This window comes from Pinus tabuliformis, chromosome 6, assembly GCF_031772625.1.
Source record: "Pinus tabuliformis cultivar Carrire ecotype Pingquan chromosome 6, CPIR1, whole genome shotgun sequence".
In the NCBI taxonomy this organism is placed as follows: domain Eukaryota; kingdom Viridiplantae; phylum Streptophyta; class Pinopsida; order Pinales; family Pinaceae; genus Pinus; species Pinus tabuliformis.
Genome location: NC_142292.1, coordinates 928,785,548 through 928,810,773, shown reverse-complemented (window position 1 = coordinate 928,810,773; position 25,226 = coordinate 928,785,548). Strand labels below are relative to the sequence as shown.

Here is a 25,226-nt window from a genome sequence, read left to right as displayed (position 1 = left end):
AAAGCATTCTCACCAATTTTCTCAAGTATCTTGAAAGGTCCATACTTGATAGGCTTTATCTTTCTACCTTCACCTTACATCCTTTCCTTGCTAATATATAGCCAGACTTGATCACCAACTTGGAAACTATGCTCCATCTGATGCTTGTCATGCCTTGCCTTGTATTTGGCCTAGCTATTTTCCAGCTGCTCCTGTACTACCTGGTTGATCTCTTTAATTTGTTCGATGGACCTAGTTTCCCTATCCACATCGTTGTGTCCCTCAACTGTTGTGTCCTTACCAAAGACAAAATCCAAGGGAGATCTTGGTGTGAAACCAAAACAGGTCTCAAAAAGAGATCTCTGTGTGGAAAAATGTTTGGCTCGGTTGTAAGCATGTTGCGCATAACACAAATGTTCATCCCAAAGCATAGGATGCTTGCTGGAATATCCCCTGAGTAACTGGATCACTGTCATGTTGACTACTTTTGTCTGGCCATCGGTTTGTAGATGGAAAGTTGTACTTTTCTTCAGTTTGGTGTCCATCAATTCCCACAGACTTGACCAAAACCTTCCCACAAATCGGGTGTCTTGATCAAATATAATGGAAGTGGGTAATCCAAAATGAACCCATACATGTTGAACGAACAATTTTGCAGTTTGTTCAACTGTAATCTATTTATTACAAGGTATCAGAGTACACATTTTGCTGAACCTATCCACAACAGCATACATATAATAATGATCTTTCCTAGATTTGGGTAGTCCTCCAATAAAGTCCATGGAAACACTTTCCCGAGGATGAGTAGGAACTGGTAATGGAGTGTACAAGCCTAGTTTTCTATTGCTGGGTTGCTTTTAGCACACATAGTACACCCTCTTACATATCTAGAAACTGTCTTGTTCATTTTTTGCTAATAACAAAACCTTTGCAGTTGTGCAACTGTTTTATTTACCCCAAAGTGACTTGATATTAGAGAAGTGTGTGCTTCTCAAATTATCTTTACTCTTTCAATTTGTGGAATGCATAGCTGCCCACAATGATATAGGAGTCAGTCCTTAATATGATAATCCAATTCTTCTACTCGTTTGCCTTGACTTAAAGTTGCATATACATCTTTAAAGTCTATATCTTGAGCATATTGTTCAATGTAGCTCTCATGTAGCACAGAATTATGCTTAAGTATAGTAGATGTATTTATAATGGGTCTAGATAACATATCTACAACTTTATTGTGTATTCCCTTTTTATATATGATGACTAAATGAAACTGTTGTAGAAAACCCATCCATCTGTAGTGTCTTGATTGTTGCAACTTAGTTTGGGAGTGTAGATATTGAAGTGGTTGATGATCAGTATGTATTATTGTCTCTTTGCCCATTAAGTAATGTTTCCACTTTTTCACACTCTATACTAATGCATACAATTGTTTATCATATGTAGGATAGTTAACTACTGTAGAATTAAATGTCTCAGAATGATAACATATGGGTTTACTGTGTTGTATCAACACTGCTCCCATGGCATAGTCACTAGCATCCATTTGGATCTCCAAGGGTCTTTGAAGATCTGGTAGTGCTAATACTGGTGTTGTACTAATCTTTTCTTTCAAGATGTCGAAGGCTTTATTCTATTTGCCTCCCCACTAAAACACCTTGTTCAATCTTATTAAAGCATGTAAGGGAGCCACAATTAAGGAAAAGTTAGAAATGAACTTTCTTCAATATTGTGTTGCTCCTAAGAAGCTCCTAACTTTTGTAGCTGATTTGGGTTTAGGATAGTTTACAATGACTGCCACCTTAGAGAGATCTATCTTCAATTCACCACCCCCTACTATATGTCCCAAATAATTCAAAGGTGCTTTGCCAAATTCAGATTTTGAGAGTTTACCATAAAAAATTTCTCTTTTCAAAACATCTAGTGTTTGCTTAACATGCTTTAAATGTTCTTCCCATGTTTTTCTAAATATCAAAATGTCATCTAGACATACAATAACAAAATCATCAAGAAAAGGTCTGAGTACATCATTCATTATTCTCATGAAAGTAACAAGAGAATTAGTTAAGCCAAAAGGCATAACCAACCACTCATACAATCCATGCTTTGTTTTGAAAGAAGTCTTCCATGCATCTTGTTCTGCAACTCTGACTTGATGATATCCACTATGCAAGTCTAACTTGGAAAAATAAATAGCTTCTTTCAATTGATCTAATAGATCATCTATGCCAAGAAGGGGATAACGATTTTTGATTTTTATCTTATTCAATGCTCGGTAATCAATGCACATTCTCCACAAGCCATCTTTCTTTCTCACCAAAACGATTGGAGATCCACATGGTGATGTGCTAGGTTTGATGAACCCCTTCTCGAGCAACTCTTGCACCTGCTTCTTGATTTCTGTATTCTCTAAAGTGTACAACTTGTACATTCCAATGTTAGGCAATGGAGCATCTTGCTGTAAATTAATTTCATGCATTATTTCATTTTTGGGTGGCAGACCTTTAGGTTCTTGAAACAAGATATCATATTCTAAAACAACTTTTTCCAAATTAGCTTGTTGTTTAGCATCACAGCCCTCAAATACATTGGTTTTTTCAGGTTTCTTTTCCTTTACATCCATTAGTAAAAAATGTTTGCATGAATTTATCATTCGTTTCAACTGCCTCGAGTTTATGAGAGTGTAATTATTCTTAAGCTTATGAGCTCTTACAAAGTATTCGATTGCATCTTTAACAAGTAGATACTTGTTCTTAGCTCTATAGAAAATAGCTTTTCTATCATACAAGTAAGGACTTCCTAAAACAATTCCACATATATCCAAAGCAATTATGTCTAACTCAACCTCATCTACAAATGTTGACCCAAAAGAAAACTTGAGTTTGCATTGTCCAGTCACTTGTAGTTGTGCTTTATCACTTAACCATCCTAATGGGTATGGTTTCTCGTGAGGTGTAGTAAGTAATCCCAACTTCTTTACAATTGCTTCAGAAATTAAATTTACTTGTGAGCCACTATCAAACAAAGTATCAATCTTTTGATGTTTGGAAATAACTTGAATATGGAAAAGCTCATGTCTTTTTTTCTCACCTTCTTCATCAATAGTAGATTGTGCAGAATTACTAGTAGATGCTTCAGAATTCTTACCTTTTATACCTATGGCCACAATGGTTGTTTCATCTCCTGAGTCTGACCCCAAATCTTTCTGAATAGCTGCAGCAGTCTTCTTCTTCTTGCCCTTGAACTTATTAGGTCTCAGTTCCGGATGTAGAATCCAACAGTGCTCAACATCATGCCCATCCTTCTTAGAGTGAGTGCATGAAGACTTGCTTTTTTGTGTAGTATTGGCATTCCTTGCTTTCCATTTCTATTTTCTTTTCTCCTTATTCTTTCTTGCAGTGGGTTGGGATGATCCCCCAACTTCTGGGTTTCCATTCTTTCCTCTAGCTTCTAGATGTGTAGCTTGAATAGATACCTCATCTATACTAGTGGGATTAAACATGAGGATAGTGTGCCTCATGTAGCTGTGTAGACCACCAATTTACTTCAATGGATTATTAGGTGATTCTAATGAGATTCCTAGAATCAAATATCTCTTCCTAAATTCTTGGGTGTAACCTTGTACACGTTGCCCTTTCAACTAACGAAGAGTTTGCCAGCTCATCATGGCTTGCTCCATGTAGGCCAATAGATAGAACTGATTTTTTATTGCAGAAACAAATTCACTTCAAACAAAAAGAGTCTTACCATGTCTCTTCATGTCAGCTTGGGTCCTACCTTCCCACCAAACCAAGGCAGTGCCTCCAAGGCATAGGCTGGCTAGCTTAATCTTTCTCTTATCTGAATCGATACTATGCACTTTGCAATAAACATTAATTTGTCTGATCGAAGTGTCCAACTTTTATGCATTCAACTCTCCATCATATATTGGTAAATCAAATTTAACATCTAGTTTAATCAAATATGTCTTCTTTTTATGTTCAGGGCTATTAGGAGTTGTGAGAAAGCTTTCTTCTTTCCCCTTGCCTTTCGAGTGGTCATGGAGGAGAGACTCTTGTTCTCCTTTATCTTGTTTGGAGCCTGATGAATCTTCATCTTTATGTTTTCTAAATTCCTTATACATTTCCTCTACCATGGACCTTATGGCCAGGAAACTATCTATAAATTGAGGGTCTAGCCCCACAGAACCTTCCTCTGACATTGTCTTCTGAGGATAGACTCTTCCAATCTCAGGATTAGTTTCAACCAACTCTCCTTCTCCTAATTTGAGCTTTGATCTAGTTAGCATTCGACAGCTAAATCTAGCACAATCTTGTCTAACCTTAACAACCTATAGTTCTGATACCACTTGATCTGAAAATCACTTATGAATGATCTCAGTTAATTAGTGTAGGTATTACAGACTCATGCGATGGGATATGCCTATGTTATTTTAAGCAACAGATCGATAAGATTATGAAATACATAGGCATTGGAAAACAGTAAGAGAAACACAACAAGCAAATGCAAGAACACAATAATTTAATAAGGAGTTCACCCAATCCTCCTAGGCTACGTCTCCTGGTCCAACTTTTAGTGGTGGCCTTTTCTATTGTGTCTTTAAGAAGAGTTTTTACAATGAGGAGCTCAATTTGAGTCTCCTGTAACAGATGATGCTTAGTAGGGTGGTACTTGGATTCCCTAAGCCACTAGGGTACACAGAGTCCCCCTTACCAAGTCTCGACCTCAACTGGTCTTAATGGGATGAGTTCAATTTGGTACTCAGTTCCCAACTGATATCCTCACAGGGATTGCTTGAACCTCTCAAGCCTTCTTCATTCTGTCTGCTCGATGTTGGCTTAGCTCTGCAGGTCAGCTCGACTTCTTTGTTCTCTGCTTCTTGCTTCACTCTCTATTCTATCTCCTTTGTCTCCTTTCTGTTCTCTGTCTATTTGTGGCTTAAAGCCAATCCATCCCTTAACTGTTCGCTTCCTCTTCTGACTCTTTGGATCGCCTACCTCTGTTTACCACTGTGTAATGTTTCATAGAGAGGTGGCCACTTGTCTCCGTATGAACTAGGTGCTAGCTTTTCCTCGAACGGTTGTTATTTCAGTTATTCTGTGAAATGATTCATCCGCCAGCTCATCAGTCATGTCGGACCCCAAATTTCATATGCCTAAGCCTATTCTTCTGTCAAATCCAGTCCTCCATCAGGTGCAATCTCTGTCATTGATTTGGGGCCTCCAAATCCTACGGTCATCGCTTTTATCGCACGGGTGAGTTGCTCAACCGTTACCCTGTGATGAGAGTGGTTTTCTCTCTCACCTTCCGGACACGCATCATTCAATGTATAGCATTGCTCAGTCATCTGCCAAATCCACTTACCACCCAAAATGCCTCTGATATTCCAACGGTTTTGAGCGTGGGACCCGCCTTCTAATGGTTTGGGTATTTCCGCACGGTTTTCCCTATTTTTCACATGACTAAGTGCTGAGGATTTTCCTTCTCTGAGGTTTTTATCCTACAATGCATGATTAGTGCTAATTACGCATTAGAAATGGCCTCTGTTTTCTGATCTAGACTCCCTATTTGCTACTTTGCGCCACTGCGTGGTCTCCGTGGGCCAATGGTTAGCGTTCTTTGACTGAGGGTCCTCGTTTTTTTTGCTGGCTACAACTGCCACTGTCCAGAGGTCCTTCCTGATAACTCGTTATTCATAATATTTTGGAGTCTAACATAGTTTGAAACAGTCATAGAAACTCTGATAATTTTCCAGGATCCAATTCGGATCATCCGCTTGCGTGCTCGCGCCTTCAATATCGACTGTCACCCCTTGCAATCTTCGCATGGGAAAAATCTTCTATTGGTTCGCCATTCGTAACTGAATAGGGGACCATTGTAACATGGGTCTGCCCATGCGTTCCCATGTTCTCTTTGGTAGTACATCCACATCTGAACCTAGATCCAAGATTACCTGACCCATCTCGTACGTTCCTATTTGCGTAGTCAACCTCATCCCCCTTCCTATGTGCAATGCATGCTTTCCAGGTTTTCGGACCACGTGTGGTTCTCCTAACCCCGCGCACCTAGTGATAAGTTCGTATAGCCATTTAACTGCATTGTTGTCGTCTAGCCATTTCATACATGTCCCGAGAAAGGTAGTGAGCAATGAAGGATCCATCCCTGGTTCTAGTTGATCCTTAATACCTGAAGTGGAGGCCTCCATGAAGCTCTTCTTAGCATCCATGAATGTCTCTTTCATGCATTCTAAATCAAACTTAGGTTCCTTTGTAGGAGCCTTGCGAACCCATGCACTATCTTCTGGCTGCTTCCCTTTATCATCTCCCATGGCCATACCACTCCTGAGTATCGTGTTTACATTTGGGTCTTCTTCATGTGGTTCAGACCTCATCATTTCTAAATTCTAGGTTGGAGGGGGTTGGAGTACCCCCTTTTCATGCATCTTTGCTATCAGTGAAGGGAAATCTTCTACCTCATGATCAAACTAATTACAATACCAACATTATATCCTAGTCAGGTTCGTACAATCGCGGGAATAATGCCCTGGACCTCTGCAATTGTAACAAATTATCTGTCCGTGACCCCTTCCTAGTCCCATTCCACCTCGACCCTGACCACACCCATGAAACCCAGCACACGCCATCCATGCATTTGGGTTGAGGGCTCACATTTTGGTCTGCACCCTATAGGTAGGAGTCTGATCCATCATTAGTTCATAGCTTCGATAGGTGCATTCATCATGGCCTACCGACTTGCAGAAATTACAAAACAATTGCTGGGATGTCTATGTATACTTCTACAATAGATGATAATTATCTGTGGTATGCTTTCCTCCTATCTGGAAAATCGTGCATCATAATGCAAATGTTGCGCTCGACCCCGCCTGTGCCTCTAGTATTAATGGCATTGGCCCTCCCCCTGCCAAGTAGTTCATGAACACCGGACAATGATCCTTATCATGCCCTTGGCCTTTGCATTTTATGCACCATACTTCCTCGCACACCTCTGGCCAAGTTGTCCTGTCCTGTTTCAAGCTTTGCATCTCTAGACATAGATTCTGTAGCTGCGCATGGATTTGTTGGACTCCCAAGCCAAAGTCTTGTATATGGGTCTCATGCAATCTCATTTCCATCTCCAACGCTTTGACCTGGGTGGACAATTTTTATTGTGACAATGTCGTCCTTAAGTGCGGCATCAGTGAGGCCACAAACCATGTGCGATGTTGTGCATCTGTTAATGTCATATTGGCTTCATAGATCATACTCTTCATCCTTTGGTCCAAATCCCAGGGGGTCTCGCCTGGGAGCATCGTGATCTCCTTAAACTCGACGATTGATTATGTCTCTGATTTTGGTCTGTTAAATTCTTTGTTCAACGTGGTCTGGATCTCTGCAATTTCCACATTCGGGTGGTCATTAGAATGCTTGATATAGCATGGTAATGCACGATCCTGCAGCATGCTTACCAGCATAGTCTTTTTAATATTATCATCCATGATGCCCTGTGCTTCCCATATTGCTCTTACCACGAACTAGAATTGGTCCGGATCTTCATTTCCTACTCCTATGAACACCAACAGTTTGATCGCACTTTCCATACTAAGCTGCGATGGTGGCGGAGGTGGAGTGGGTGGAGATTGAGGTGAGGAGGGTGAAACAGGTGGTAGTGTGGGTGGGGGTGGTAAACATGGAATTCTTTGTCTTATCAAATTGACCACATTTCTCGGAGATACTTTCGCGAGCTCCTCCTCACTTTCCCGTGAGTGTGAAATTAAGGGACTATTTTCCAACTCCTCACTACTTCCGCGTCTGTAGATCTTTCCGTTTCGCATAGTCCCAAACATTAATTTATTCGCATAACCTGCTTTTCACACAATAGCATATTAATCCAAGTGTTCAAAGATTTAATATACTTACCTCGTGGTCCCTTGAGAAAACGTCGCTTTGCCTCACTGTAGCTGACGGTCATGTCTACCGTGAACTCAGTGATAAATCCTCCTATTATTCGGTCGAGCCAGTGGTCCACAACTCACACTATCTTCTCTTCTGAGGCTTCTAGTCTGCGCACTAGTTCTGGAGTCCACACTATTGGTTTGTCGAGCCTACACCTTCCCTGGCTATCTGCTAACTTTGCGATCCACTCATATAGCTCAGATGGAAAAGATGCAAAGAAAATTTCGTGGATTTCAGTGTACAAGTAGCGATCCAACCACTGTTCCTTAGATACTCACGGATTTCTATTTTCCTGCACCGCGAACTCGTGAATATTCTTGTCCAACCACTCTTCAATTTCTTTCTTTGTAGGATTCTAGTGGCATGACATCAGACATCCTTTATGCAGATCCCGATCTCGGCAACGGAACCATTTGTTGGCTTGTATGGGCCTGACCCAGGTTCAGAGGTGATTTAGCCAAGAAAATCCTGGTACTACTGGCCCTTTCGGCAATAATCTGTGGAGCGCGGACTAAGGTCTCACCTGAAGTAGTATGGGAGGGTGGTAGAACTAGGTTTCCTCACCCTTGGGATGTCTGATGAGCTTCTGGAGGTTCGCGGTCTAACCTGTCACTTCGCGCACTTCGCAACCTACGGTGTGGCTTCCGCGCAGCCCTACTCGGGGCATGATCTGTATAATAACCAAGTTCCTTGCTAATTAATGGATTACTTCACTTGTGTGTGTAAGATATATGGTTATTACAACATATTCAGCAATCATATCAGTGTGCATGATACATAAACTAATACAAACATAAAGAAGATAATGCACAACAAATACACAGAAATAAGAATCAACTTCTTCTTTATTAATCTTCAATCCTGCTTATAGACTCGACACCGCCTTGTGCACTCAGCTGTAGGGGTTCGTGCACTTAGTTGCAGACTCTACTAGGCCTCTGTAGACTCAGCTGCAGAGCCTCTTCCTACTACTACGACCCAATACACTTAGAATCCTACTCTAAGCTCGAACCATTCTTTTGCTACTTTCTCTATCATCCACTCTCTTTACAACTTAGAGCCTCGCTTTATTTATACAATCCCATGGTCTGCAGACCCTGGGTAGGCCGACATGACTTTACCTTACATTACATTACTTTAACGCAGACAACCCTGTGACTTATCCTCTACTTCATGCTCTACACCCACAATCTGTGGAGTCTTACAAAACCTTTGACCAAAACTTGGGCTTTGAGCCCCAAAACCTATTGTGGGAGGATTCCATGGGCGCGATCCATATAATACCCATGTTACTTGCTAATTAACCAATTACTTAACTTGTGTGTGTAAGATTTATGGTTATTACAGCATATTCAATAATCATATCAGTGTGTGCGATACATAAATTAATATAAACATAAAGAAGATAATGCACAACAAATACACAGAAATAAGAATCAAATTCTTCTTTATTAATCTTCAATCCCGCTTATAAACTCAACACCTCCCTGCGCACTCAGCTACAGGGGTCAGTGTACTCAGCTGCGAACTCTACTATGCCTCTGCGCACTCAACTGCAGAGCCTCTTCCTACTACTATGAACCAATACACTTAGAATCCTATTGTAAGCTCGTACCAGTCCTTCGCTACCTTCTCTATCATCCACTCTCTTTACAACTTAGAGCCTCGCTCTATGTATACAGTCCCATGGTCCGCGGACCCTGGGTAGGCCAACATGCCTTTACCTTACATTGCATTACTTTAGGGCGGATAGCCCTATGACTTAACCTCTACTTTGTGCTCTGTGTCTACAATCTGTGGAGTCTTACAAAACCTTTGACCAAAACTTGGGCTTTGAGCCCCAAAACCCATTGTGGGGGGATTCCATGCCCAATAGTAGGTACATGTATTGTGTGGTGTTGTACATTGGGTATAAATGTATTTGTTGTGTTGTATGTCGAGTGTGGGTGTGGGTGTATGTATTGTGTGGTGATGTACACTGTGTGTGGATGTACGTGTTATGATGTGCACTATGTGTAAGTGTACCTAATTGAAGAGAAGTAAAGACATTGGGTGCTTGCCAGGTGTGGAAACCGATCCATTGTGTGTACATAAAGAACAAAGGAAGAAGAAAAGGACCGATTAGAGGATAAGTATCAATATTTTATTCCATATTTTACTATGCATGTAATCTATAGTTGTAATTTATGATGGTTACGTGTGATATACGATTTTGGTTTATGGTGATTGCATGTGATTTAGGATTTTTATCTATGATGGTTGTGTTTTTAGCTAACCAAATGTGACATGTTTGTTGAAAATAGCAACAAGAAATGTTAAAAATAGCATTCCTATAGATAGAATTTCGGGATACATTCCAATTTTTATTAGTCCCTAAATTAAAATTGTGAATTAAAATTCGAATTTGAGCTTAGCAACTATTTGTAAAATAATTAATTAATTCATCTAGAGTTAATTAGTTAGAGAAAATCAAACATGAAGTCTATATGAAGACATGCAACAGTTATCCCTTAATTAAGGAGATCAAGATGAGTTGTACTTTGAGTTGTAATTAGTTAGTTCAGTTAACTAAGTTAAGTCCAGTTAAATTAGTTCCAACAGTTTGTGGAACTGATTGTGAGTTCAGTTAGTCAATGCATGCATGCATGCAACTAGTGTACTTCAGATAACTAAATATTCTCTCATAAATAACTCATGTATGTCAGTTCAGACAGAGACCTAGTTGAGATCAAAGGATGGGATAGTGTACTATCAGTTGCAGGAATATTTTCTTGAGGATATCTCTTGCATGCAGAAGGAATTCTTTCCTTGAGGATTACGCAGTTATTTCTAAGCTTGGTGAGTAGTGAGTGAGGTAATTACACACAGGTGGCAGCTTCAGGACCCAGGAGAAACTGCGCAAGGAAATAGGAGGCTTTGAGGACTGAAGGAAGGCATATGTGTTTTCTATTCTATCTATGAGCAGCAGTGAGGGATTGTACTGAGAGTTGGATAGTTGTGAGAGCTAAAGCTTTGTGTAATCCTGAGATATTTCCATTTGTATGATAATACAGATAGTAGGGTTTTTAGCTGAGGCTTTCCCTAGAGTATTCTTCTATGTTTCATGTGTATTGATTCTTCTTCTCTATTATATGTGTTCTGTTTTATCTTTCTCAAATCGATTAAGCTTCCGCAAGTTTGATTGTAGAAGTAGATTAAGTATTTTTCTTTAGTATATTTCATAATCAAGTTGATATACAGTGAGAATTTCTAAATGGTATCAGAGAAAAGGTGATCAAAGTAGAGAATAATATACAAAGAAGGGAGAAGTTTGAACATTGAAGTTCTTGATTATAGAAATCAAATTCTTATCACATCTCAAAGTTCACCAATGGTGTTCAATGGTTTGAGACTCGAGTATGCCCTGGATGGTAGCTCGAATTATATAGCCTGGAAGGATCGCATGGAAGCGGTATTAGAGGACAACAGTTTGAAGGACTTCATTGATCAAGAAGTCCCCAAGCCAACAACTTCTAATGCCCAAGAATTGGTGGAATGGAAGAAATGTGTGGATAGAGTGAGGAGGATTCTTCTGGAGGGAGTTCGAGACCACATTGTCTCGAGTCTCCATGGGAAGGAGACATTTTTTTCAATGTGGAAAACATTGAAGGATCTATATCAGAACAACAATGATCAGAGGACGCTGGCGCTAAAAGACAAGCTTCATAAAATCAAGCGTGAAAAGGGCGACACGATCTCTACATATCTGAACAAGCTCACCACGTGCAGGGATGAGCTTGGAAGTGTAGGAATCATTACAGCCAATGCTGACATGGTGAGTCTTGCTCTGCTCGGTCTTCCTAAGAACTGGCATAGCTACCAAGACTCAGTAAATGGAAGAGAGAAACTGCCTCATAGTTCAAATTGGATTTCATCCTCATCACATGCATGGTTTCATCGATGGTGGGTCGTGTTTGGTACCTAGACATTGGAGCCTCACCCCACATGACCGACGACAAGATTTTATCCAATACCTTGGAGGAGAAGGACCTCCAGATGTGCATAGAGATGGGTGATGATGGAAAGTACCATGTTTCAGGTGAAGGCACGGTTGTGTTTCAAAGGGAGCATGGAGCTCCTCTCGCCCTGATTGATGTAAATTATGTGCCTAGACTAAAGAAGAACCTGGTATTTGTTGCAATGTTGGAAGACAAAGGCTATGATGTAGTCTTTAGTAAAGGAAAGGCATCCCTGAGACACATTAACACTGGATAGACCAAGAGGATTAGGAATCAAGTAAAGAATCTCTACAAGCTAGAGGTAGATGATTGTGCTGCATTGAGTTCCAAAGCAGAGTTGGTGCAAAGCCAAGATATGTTGAAAATAGCAACAAGAAATGCTAAATATAGAAGTGCTAAATTTACTACTGCTATAAATAGCATTTCGAGATACCTTCCTATTTTAGTTAGTCCCTAAACTAAAATAGAGAAGTAAAATTCGAATTTGATCTTAGCAGCTATTTGTAAAATAATTAATTAATTCATCATGAGTTAATGAGTTGTAGAAAATCAAACGTGAAGTCTATGTGAAGACATGCAACAATTTCTCCATTGATTGAGGAATTTATCCATCAGTTAAAGAGATAAGGATGAGTTGTAATATTGAGTTGTAATTAGTTGGCTCAGTTAACTAAGTCAAGTCCAGTTAGATTAGTTCAAATATTTTGTTGAACTAATTGTGTGTTCAATTAGTTAATGCATGCATGCATGTAACTGCTGCACTTTAGATAACTGAATATTCTCTCATAAATAACTCATGCATGTCAGTTTAGATAGAGACCTAGTTGCGATCAGATGGAGCGACAATGTACTATCAATTGTAGGAATATTCTATTGTGAATATCTCTTGCATGCAGAAGGAATTCATTCCTTGAGGATTGCACAGTTACTTCTTCAGTTTAGTGAGTGTGAAAGAGGCCAATTCACATAGGTGGCATCACTGGACCCCAGGAAAAACTACGCAAGGAAATAGGAGGCTTGGAGGGCTTGAGGAGGACATATGTTGTGTCTATTCAGTCTATGAGTTGTATTGTTTTGATTGCAAAGAGAGCAGGATAGCTTGAGAGTTGATTCTTTTTGTAACTTGGACATATTTCCACTTGTATGATAATACAGAGATTGGGGTTTAGGCTAAGGATTTCCCTGGGTTATTCTTCTGTGTTTATGTGTGATTGAATTCTCATTCTTAGTTATATGTGTTCTATTTGATCTTTTTCATATTCGATTAAGCTTGCGCAAAGTTTGTTGTAGAAGTAGATCTTGTATTTTGCTTTAGTTTATTGCATAATCTGTTGATCTACAGTGGGAATTTCTATAAGATATTGGCAAGCTATGGCATAGAAGATTGGGCCACTTGCACCATGGGGCCTTTAAGATCGTGCAACAGATTTCTACTAGACTTCCTAAGGATAAACTTGAGCAAGGGGATAGATGCAAAGGTTGTACCTTGGGTAAGTATGCAAAATATTCCTTTCAAGATTGAGACAGTCAAGCTGGAGCAATCCTAGAGTGAGTTCATACAGATGTGTGTGGACCATTCTTGACAGCCTTCACCACTAAACAAAGGTACTATGTTATTTTCATTGATGATTTTTCTCGTATATGCTGGATCTATTTCATGCAGAAGAAGGATCAAACCTTCTCAAGGTTTTGTCAGTTCAAATCCTTGTTTGAGAAATAATCAGGAAAGAAGATAAGGGTCTTGCGAAGCAACAATGGTGGAGAGTATGTCTCTCAATAGTTTAAGCACTTCTGTGCAGCAGAAGGAATTAAACAGGAGTTGACAACACCCCATAACCCACAGCAGAATGGGGTGGCTAAAAGGAAGAACAGAACGATTGTGGGAGAAACTTGGCCGATGCTGCATGACCAAGGCCTACCACATCATTTGTGGGCTGAGGCATGAAATATAGTGTTATACTTGCAAAACAGAAGCCCTCATTGCATACTAGGGATGAAGACACCAGAGGAGGTTTTCTCCAGGAAGAGACCAGATGTGAGTCACTTCAAGATCTTTTTCTCATCGGTATTTTGCTATGTGACCAAAGATGCCCGAAAGAAGCTAGAGCCAACAGCTGAGTTGGGGATACTTGTGGGGTACACTAATACACCCCACAACTATTGGGTGTTCTTGCCTACCAGTCAGAGGACAGTGGTACGCAAAGATCTAAAGTTCAACAAGTAGAAGGCCATGCGAGTATCCCTTGAGAGGGAGCTCAAGTTGCATGCAGAGGAGGAACTTTTGGTTCCTAAGGAGGAGGAGCCTCAGACTGATGTGGAGCAGCCGCATGCAGAGGATCCAGGAGTGGAGACATCCACTCATGCAGAGTCTTCCAGATATGGGTGGAAACGCTCAAGGGAAGCTGATAGATTGTTGATGGATGCAAGAGAGAATGTGGGACAACCATCTTCTCAGCGCAGACAGAGGAGGTCACCTGAGCGGTACACTGGTTACATGGCCCTGGTTGGGGAATGTATAGAGACTGAACCATCTTCCTTTGAGGAAGCAGTGCAGCAGCTAGTCTGGGTTGATGCTATGGTGGAGGAGTATGACTCCATAGTTCAGAACAGTGTTTGGGATGTTGTTCCAAGACCAGAGAACAAGTCAGTGGTGAGTTCCCGATGGATTTACAAGGTAAAGCAAGCAGCTGATGGTAGTGTGGAGAAACATAAGGCAAGGTTTGTTGCCCGTGGTTCTCATAGGTCGAGGGGGTTGACTATGATGAGAATTTTTCTCCTGTAGCAAGGTACTCATCTATCAGATTGATGTTGGCACTATCAACACAGATGGGTTGGAAGATCCATTAGATGGATATGAAGATTTCATTCCTCAATGGCAAGATTGAGGAAGAGGTGTACCTTGAGCAGCCGGAAGGATTTGAGACCTTTGATCGTGAGTCACATGTGTGCCAACTCAAGACAGCTTTGTACAGGCTAAAGCAAGCACCTTGTGCTTGGTACACAAGGATCGACTACTATATCACCGGGTTGGGCTTCACAAAGAGTGAAGCCGATGCGAACCTATACCACATCATGGTAGAAGGTAAGCCATTGATCATTGTTCTTTTTGTTGATGATATGATATTAACAGGTGATGATCAGTTAATCAAGTCTTGCAAGGAGGACCTTGCAAGAGAGTTCGAGATGAATGACATGGGTCTCATGCACTACTTTCTAGGCATGGAAGTGTGGCAGAAGGATGTGGAAGTGTTTGTGTCTCAAGGCAAGTATGCCAATGAGATACTCGAGATATTCCACATGGAGAAGTGCAAGCCCATCCAAACTCCTATAGCAGGTAACTAGAGGAAGGAGGATGCTACTTTTGGTGAGGTAATAGCTACTACCATATATCAGCAGCTTGTGGGCTCATTGATGTATTTAGTGAACACACGACCAGATTTGTGCTTTGCAGTGAACCAGATAATTCAAGCTATGGCGCAGCCTACCAAGCTATTTTGGAAGGCAGTGAAGCATGTGCTGAGATACCTCAGAGGCACATCTCAGTATGGTTTATGGTACAGACGGACAAAGGGAGTGAAGCTTCAGGGCTTCAAAAATGCAGATTGGGCAGGAAATTCATCAGATCGGAAGAGTACTTCAGGAGGAATTTTCAACCTTGGTCCAGCTATATTTTCTTGGTACAATAGGAAACAGAGGTCAGTTGCACTTAGCTCAACAGAGGCTAAATACATGGCTACTAGTTAGGCAACATGTGAGGCCATTTGGATGCGGAAAATTCTAGTTGGGTTATTTGATCAGAGGATGGATCCAACTGTGATCTATTGTGATAATCAGAGTTGTATCAAACTCTCTGAGAATCTAGTATTTCATGACAGGTCTAAGCACATCGATATCTGGTATCATCATCTTCGAGACTGTGTGGTGAAGAGGATCATGTTGTTGTAGTATGTTTCGACCGAGGATCAGGATGTAGACATTTTGACTAAGGCATTGTCAAAATACAAATTTGAGTTCCACAAAGACAGGATTAGGGTGACAAATAATCCCTTTCTTATTGAGAGGGAGTGTTGAAAATAGCAACAAGAAATGCTAAAAATAGCATTCCTATAGATAGCATTGCGGGATACCTTCCAATTTTAATTAGTCCCTAAATTGAAATTCGAATTTGAGCTCAGAAATTGTTTGTAAAATAATGAATTAATTCATCTTGAGTTAATTAGTTAGAGAAAATCAAACATGAAGTCTATGTGAAGACATGCAACAGTTATCCCTTTGATTGAGGAATTTATCCCTTAATTAAGAAGATCAGGATGAGTTGTACTTTGAATTGTAATTAGTTAGCTCAATTAATTGAGTTAATTCTAGTTAGATTAGTTCCAATAGTTTGTGGAACTGATTGTGAGTTCAGTTAGTGAATGCATGCATGCATGTAACTAGTGTACTTCAGATAACTGAATATTCTCTCATAAATAACTCATGCATGTTAGTTCAGACAGAGACCCAATTGAGATCAAAGGATGGGATAGTGTACTATGAGTTGGAGGAATATTCCCTTGAGGATATCCCTTGCATGTAGAAGGAATTATTTCCTTGAGGATTGTTTAGTTAATTCTGAGCTTGGTGAGCATTGTGTGAGGTAATTACACATAGGTGGCAGCTTGAGGACCCAAGAGAAATTGTGCAAGGAAATAGGAGGCTTGGAGAACTGAAGGAAGGCATATGTGTTGTCTATTCTATCTATGAGCAGCAGTGAGAGATTGTATTGAGAGCTGGATAGCTTTGAGAGCTAAAGCTTTGTGTAATCTTGAGATATTTCCACTTGTATGATAATACAGATAGCAGGGTTTTTAGCTGAGGCTTTCCCCAGAGTACTCTTCTGTGTTTCATGTGTATTGATTCTTATTCTCTATTATATGTGTTTTGTTTGATGTTGCTCAAATCAATTAAGCTTCCGAAAGTTTGATTGTAGAAGTAGATTAAGTATTTTTCTTTAGTATATTGCATTATCAGGTTGATCTACAATGAGAATTTCTACAGTGTTTATACATGATGATTTGGTCAACAGTTGGTTTGGCTTGTTGTGACAAGAAGTAAACAGGATTGCACGTGTACCTTATTGATGGGCTACCAATGAGGTATGATGTGAATTTATTTCAATTTATTTTAATCTAATGGAAATTATGTTCTTGGTATAGGAAAGAATGAACATGCCCAGTTAGGTGGTTGAAATTGACTGCAAGGATTAGCAGCATTAGCTAAAGGAATTCGAATAGGAAGAATTATGTTGGTAAAAGACTTCATGAGCAAGGCCATTGTGGGACGCTAGTACCCAATAGTGTCCATTGATTTCCATGAACATGCTATGATTGGTATGATGGTTTTGAGGATGGTATATGTCTTGGTTGTTTGACCTTCTGATGCGAGGAATCCTTTCCAAGGGATGGATCGCATGGGATAGGTGATGTTGGGGAACTTGGAAGGTGAATGACTGCATGGAAAGGGGTGACCAAATTGCCTCAGGGACTATGTAACAAGGAAGGGAAGGATGGGGATGGATTTCATTTAGTCAATAGCATTGCCAGATGGAATCAGATGCACATTGGGAATGTTCCTTGGAAAAATGATCTGGTAACTATTCACTGAGAGGAAAACAATGTAGGATTGTAGCACTGGACATTGGTTGCAACTTTGACTTTGGCAGTGGATTCTGGACTTCCTGGGAAGGAAGTGAATCATGGTACTACTTTTGAGGGTGGAGGTGTAAGCCTAGAATCCCTTGTTGCAGATGAAGGCATTGTATCCTTTTATTTCTTGGTTGAGAAAATGTGCATATGTGTATATTATCGTAAATATTGTATCAACTTGGATTTATAAAGATCCATAGAAAATATAATTATTTGTTGGTTGAAGAAAATATGTAGAAAAGTATATGTGGCTGTTACTATAAATACTGTAATGAGTTATGTTATAAAGCTCTAGTAAACAGTATGGTTGTCATGTTTTCAGCAGGATGTCATTGTAAATACTGCAATGAGATGTGTTATAAAGCTCCACGGGCTTTATGTTTTGGTTGACAATAGTCTTGCTGGTTGTAGGTGCCATTGAACACCGAGGATGATGTTCCGTTCTGTAACAACCCTGGTTAAAAATCCATGTAAAAATATACAATACCATCATTATGGGACACTTATTCAAAGCTAAATGTTGGGAAAGACATCCTAGTGTGGGCATTCATTTTGGTTATTATGGCTAAGGAAATTGGCATAGGTAATGGAAAAGGCTTTGGAAAGGAAAAATGGCATTTTTGGAAATGTAATTATGGAAATAATGGAAATCAGGAGAGAAGGAAGGTGAAAGGTCACAGGTTGCATGTGAGGAGTAAAACAAAGGAAAATAATGGAAAATTGAAGAAAATAGAGGCCTCATTGATAAAAACGCTTATGGGGATCAATTGGTAAGATTTTTCTCACACTTTTGTCAATTCAGTTTTGGAGCCCTCTCTTTATTCTCCCTCTCTCACACTCTTGGACACTTAGATTTTTCTTGGAGCACTCTTGGAAGAGTGTAGCATAGTTGGAGATTTGGAGAAAGAAGGCAAAAGAAGAGTAGGATCAAGCAACTATAGTGGGTTTACTTGTAGGTATCAATTTACTTGTGTGATTTCCATGCTAGATTTGGCATGCATGGTTATGAATGTGTGTTTTTGGATCTCTTGTTGTCATGTGCATGGGTTTTTACAAGTGTGAAAGTGTTCTTCAACCTTGCTTTACCATTTACATATAACCATGGTGTGATGGGGTTCTCATGTTTTGGTTGAGCTGGATTTCTAGATGGATTCAAAGTTGAGTGAGGTGGATCTTTGAATGAAAGAACAAATGGTCTATTGACCCCTGAACTAGACTATGGATTGTGGTAAAGCCACTAGCCTAGTGACCCCTGAACTAAGCTGTGAGTTGCAGTAAATCTAGGTATTTTGTGCTTCAATGGGCCGAGGAATTCTCAACCGATGAATGGCGGGATATATGGTAAAGACTAGAGGTGGTTTCCCTTGTCCATACCTATGAATTTTTGTTGGTGAATGGCAGGATATACAATAAAGCTTGGAGGGTGGTGTGTCGATTATGGCCTTGTGATTCGTGGATCGGACTGTAGATTATGGTAAAGCCTGGAGACTTAGAGGAGACAATAAAATTCTTCATGGCGTAGGTGGAGAAATCTAGTGGAATCCATGCTCATTTATGGCCTAGTGATCTAGTGAGGATTTTGGTAAAGCCTATTTTTATTGATGAGGGTAAGGTGGTTTAGACTTGGGAAGCCCTAGTTGGTTCTTTTGGTTTGAGTTCCACATTCATGCTTGGAATATGGCATGGAGGTGATTGGCTAAAGAGAGATTTGGCTCAGCCAATCTATGGCTAGGTGGAACGTAGTAGTCCCATACTTGGTTTGTTGATGCATTCATTAATAAGTGTTCCTTATCCTTGTTATTTCATGTGTAAATGTATTGGTTCATATGTGGTATTTATGGTTTTTGTATCCTTTTTATTTAGGTTGGTTATATAGTAGTTATGAGTATGTTTTATGACAATTACGATGTATGGATCTCATCATGTTTTGGTTGATAAATGAACGAACAATGAAGATATGACCTAATAGATGATAATGTAGCTAATGTGATTAGGCATCAATTCTTCCTTACGAATCTGAGATAAGTATGAGACCCTTATGCTTAGATTTGTTGTTATGACTTACAGATTACTTGTGCACAATGTGTTTGATGAAATGGCTTTCATGGTTAAGCTTGGTTAGGTCAAGTCCTTGATAAAATTTTGTTTTAAAGGCTTTTTATTGGTGTCATTTATTATCTTGGAAAGTCTCATCAAGTTCTGGGCAGTGGTATGGAGACTAGCCCTAGAAAAGTGGGTTACTTCTCATAGTCTCTGACACAAAAGTGGTTGAAAAAGACTGTGGCCTCTCCCTTGTAGGCATTGTGGGAGGGACTGGAGGGTCCTAGTTGTCTACATGCCGATGTCATGGGAGCGACTAGGGGCTTTTCAGTGAAAATGTAATTTGACTAAGGGAATGGGCACTTGGAGTGGTGGATCAACTCTTGTGGGTCTGGTGGCACCTGAGGGAGGTCTGTAAAGTGTTGTTTCATCAGTTCCACTTCCTTAACTACACTTAGGGAGTTGAATCATATAATAGTAACTCTTTGTCACATTTTTACCCCAGTTAACCAGTTAGCATGGGTAAATGTCAGAGGAGGGTGTTACATTTTATCAGTGTTTCAAATTGATAGGGTTTTCAAAGAACCAAATATGGTGTCATCTTTATATGCACACATTTTATTTAATCAGGTTACATCTTGTGACAGGATTCATCATTGTGCAACATCCCTTGGGGATATTTGATGGTAATAACTATTTTTGTCTTCATTCAACTTGCATCTTTTGACATGATTCACCATTGTGCAACATCCCCTGCACTCTATTTCATGTTCTTTTGCATATAATTGATCCAATGTAAATGTCTCTGCTCCGAAGGCATTCTTTTCACCATACACATTATTTTTGTTGACTGTGTTTTGGTCTAATGTTCAATCTCTCTAGATGCAAGGATTGCTCACATTTGGCTATAATTTTCACAAAATTCATAGATGTACTTTTCCATAATTTGTTTAAGGAATGGTAATGGAAGTTTTCTTAGTGATAAGCCTCCCAATTTCCCCAACTCTATGATAATAATTTGTACGACAATTCAAACTCTTGTTAGATTTCAATTTCTGTCAATTCGAAGAAAAAATTAATTTGAAAGTGAATAGTTATTGAATTACCCCTGGATATAAATTCTGGTGTTTGAATATGGGTTATTAATTTGGCGTTTGAACTTGGAACGTTATCATGGCAATACCCTATCTGATTCACTAGGCCATAGTTTAATATCTTGCAACTAGAGTATGAGAACAAATAGAGATTCTTTATATTTTGGCTTCAAGCTATAATTTCACATAAACTAATACTTTCAAACTAATTAAATGATGCCTGAATCATCTCCCTTAGAATGTGCTCTGTTAGGGTAAATCCATGTTCCATTCTAGTGAGTCCCATCTGCCATGCATGAGCCTTCAATACCTTCATTAGCTCTATAGGATCACCTTCCAACTCAATTTGTGCTCTCTTTGAACAAATCTCTTCATGAGAATTTTAAAATTCTGTAATACCTCACAGCTGATGAGGTACCATCACATTCAGACCCTTGTAAAAATGGAAAAGTAAAATCAAATTTAGATATCTCCTAGAATCTAAAAACTATACACATCAAAATAAGAGTTGTGCTAAATTAAAATGAAAAAACCAAAACTAAATTCTCATATCCAATTTGGTTCCATTATTAGATGTGAAATCTCCATCCAAATGGAATGATTTTCAAAATTTTGGCAGAGTAGCTAACCGTTTGACTTAGCACCTAAGCCAAATGAAATTTTCTATGTGCAGTGCCATGTTATTTTTCAAAGTAGGATTATATTTTATCAGTTCATATTTAACCAACAATGATGAAGCATTTGAAGAAGATGAAATAATTTAGAATCTAGTTTTGGCTTGATTTTTTCTTTGCTCAGTTTCTAAGTTATGCATCCTAATGTTGCATAATTAAAGGTCATTGTTGCTGCAATGAGTGAAAGGCACCATAATTTATGAAAGTTTGGTATTTGAGACAGGATAACTTGTATAACTCCATAAAGTATCATGTAGGCACGCTTTGGAGAATGAAAAGGAAACATGCACATGTTCATGGTAACAATATGATCGTTTGATTGCTCCGCACTATTCATGGATTATAAGCTTTTCAATCCTTTTTATATATTGAGATTGGTGCCATTAAAATCTTAAATTTTATTTAAGATTACATAACATGGACAATATAAATTATAAATACAACTGAGTTACCTTGACAGTTAAACAAATACAATGAATGAGAAATAAATAGTTGCTTCCTTACAATCAACATGCATCCAACTTTCTTAATGCTAGAAGATTCATATCGATGTTGGACTCAGGCCTATTACCATGTATTTTTTTAGCCCTAAATCTTTTAAACATTTAGAAGATTACACATTGCATATTTTTTTACCATTCTAAATTCTTAGTAGTTTTGAGGTTAAGACATATTCCCTATCTAGACTATCCATTAGCTTTCTTCTTTGAGTGACAATTCTTTTTCTTAGTAATAAAATGTCTACTACCACTTGGTTGTAGGGTCACACTACTATCTTCCCCACAACTTCAGAGTTAAATTATGTTTTAAATTAATTATTCAACTAGGAATGTAGTATTTTATGGGAAAATTTTCTTTTTGATTAATTGTTGGTCATTTACGAACACATAATTGTTGAGAGTGTTGGAGAAAGGGTAATTGACCTCAAGTTGGGTGATAGTGTTCTTCCTGTACTCACTGGAGAATGAAAATAATGCAAGCATTGCAAGTCAGAAGAGAGCAACATGTGTGCTCTACTAAGAATTGACACTAAAAGAGGAGTTATGATGAGTGATGGAAATTCAAGGTTTTCCCTCAATCAGAAGCTAATTTACCACTTCCTTGGTACGTCCACTTTCAGCGAGTACATTTTTGCGCATGTTTGTTGTGTTTCAAAAACTAATCCCAAGGCACCTCTTCACAAAGTTTGTGTTTTAATTTGGGGTGTCTCTATAGGTAATTTACTTTTAGATCTTTTTTCTAATCATTTTTTTCCATTTTAAATTATTTCCATGTACATATCCACCATGAGAAGTATTAAGGACTATAATTGTCCATATTCACTAAGTAGTTACATATATTGTCTAGAAAATCTTAAGCAACCATTTTTCATTTATATGGGAAATTTTTCCATTTGATTTGGTCTAATATAGACTTCTATATTTTCCCATTGATATGGTTTTCAATGGAAATTAGCATTTGTCTTTTATTATTCTTTCCTTTGTTATACCAAACACCATGCTCTCGCTTGATGTCCAAAAATTTGACTAACATTTCCTGCATTGTGACCATGGTAATTTTTCATCACCCCTCTCAAGGTCTCCTCCTCTCCCAGACTATGCAAGGCATATCTTTCCCTATGATATGTTATATATCTACTTACTTGTTATGTTTTCTATTCCAAAACTTGTCTAACATCCCTGGAATGTTACCATGCACAACTATAAACAATCCCTGCTTTGCAAGGCCTATACTTCCCTTGGATCTCTTCTCAAAACAAAATTTACTCAATGCCGAGGGACTCCAAGTCTGGATGTCATTTGTAATTAATGAAAAAACTAATTTCCTAAATTTTTAAAAGATTATAAGTAATTTTGAGATGATAATAAAGTAAGTTTGAGTGAAGAAATGAAATAATTGACCTAGTTGACATTGTATATTTTTTTACAAAGTGGGCATGTCAATTGCGAGGACATTCATTGGTTGTACTGTTAATAATTATAAAATCATTCGTAATGGTTTCTTCTCCTAAAATTATTGTTTAAATTCTTCTTTGTTGTTATGGAATTAGGGATGGGTGCTACTTTGAATGCAGTAAAACCCAGGAAGGGTTTGATAGTAGTAGTATTTATCCTTGGGGTTGTTGGGCTTGTTGTAAGTACTAATAACAAGTGCTCTCTTTATGTTCCACTATATGCATATTAGTATATGTTGTAGTTTTAAAGTCCTCAAACCATTTTTCTAAAGACTATTATGTTCACTTCCCCTACCTACATTTTCATTGGGACCAATATGATGAGGGTATATCTTAAGGAGTTTAATTATATGTTAGTCTTCTGATTTGATATTAACTATGCAGGCTTGTGAAGGTGCAAGAATTACAAGAGTTGGCAGAATAATTGGAATCGATTAGAATAATGAGAGATATGAATGAGGTTGTATATTTCCCACTTCCATTATTGGAAACTCTGTGTACATATGTTGATAGGTTGACTTGTATAATTTAATTTTTAACCCTTTCTTGTAATCTTTCCTTTCTCAGCAAAATGATTTGGAGTAACAAAATTTATAAACCCTAAGGAGTAACAAAAACCTATTCAACAGGTAAGTTTAGCTACTCGCTTAGAATGAATTAAAATCACTATTTTATTTCAAGAAAACTATATGCGTTCACAAAGTTATCATCCCATAGATTAATCCCACAAAGTACATTTTATGGCATTATTACATCAAGAGATCCCCCCTACCGAACAATGAAAATGTGGAAAAAATATGTTAAACTATCGTTGCATCAAAACAACCTTCCTCCAACCCAAACAATATACTGCAAGTACATGAGATCTAAATCATCTATCTATTTTTTCACATTATTTTCTATGCCAATCACATGATGTAAGCATTGAATAACTATCCCCATTACCTCAATGCTACCTCCATTTGAATAATTTTTCCTTGCCAGAACAAGTTCCACCATGTAATTAGCAGGGAAAGAACCCAATCCATCTCTCTGCATCATTTGGTCTTCCTCTCCTCTAGCAATGGCTCAAACCTCCACAGTTCCCCAAACACTGAAGTTGTCAAAGAGAATTTCTAATCCAAACTATATTACCACTAGGGGATTCATTATGATGTGACCTAATATCTCTAGGAAATTTTAATAATTTTGATGCTCAAATGTTGAAACCAATATGTCCACTCGTATGGGTTGAATTAAAATGCAAAACAAACCATTTTTAGAATCCAACATATATTATTGGAAACAAAAACTTGAAATATTGATAATGGCATTGGACAATGCCAAGGTTGTGCTAACTCCTTTACTTCCACTAGACATATCTTCTCCAAGCAACAAATTTTATCGAAAAACATATTTAAAAAACAAGAAGTTGAGTTAACTTGTAGATCACACAAAAAAAACTAGACCACCATCATTAAACATCACCTTCCTTTCTCAATCCTCTCCATGACTAAGTCCTTCACAAATTCCATTAAAAATCGGTCGGTGAAATCTCCGGTAACTTGACCTATAGAAGCCACTAATGCAAGAACATCATAAATTGACCAAACACCATAATGTGAATAAAATCCAAATCCAACCCAACCTATACTGTCCATCACTCCTCGAAAACTCAGGAGAATAACAAAAACAAGTAGTCGGGCTTGTAATTTTGAATGTGATTAGCAATGTTCATTAGATTCTTCACCAAGATTCTGGATATTCCCTTCTGAGAATTAGGATTAAAAGGTGAAAATCATAGGCATTTCTTGAGCAATGATTTATTTTTTTGGCCCCGACAAAATGGCGTGTGAATGAGGTTAAGAAAAACCA

The 25,226-nt window shown here is 38.6% G+C and overlaps 1 pseudogene; it reads right to left on the bottom strand.

Moving 5' to 3' along the window:
- LOC149261962 (rop guanine nucleotide exchange factor 14-like) overlaps nucleotides 1-25,012 on the bottom strand; it is a 192,981-nt pseudogene extending 167,969 nt beyond the window's left edge.
- Nucleotides 25,013-25,226: the final 214 nt, after the last annotated feature.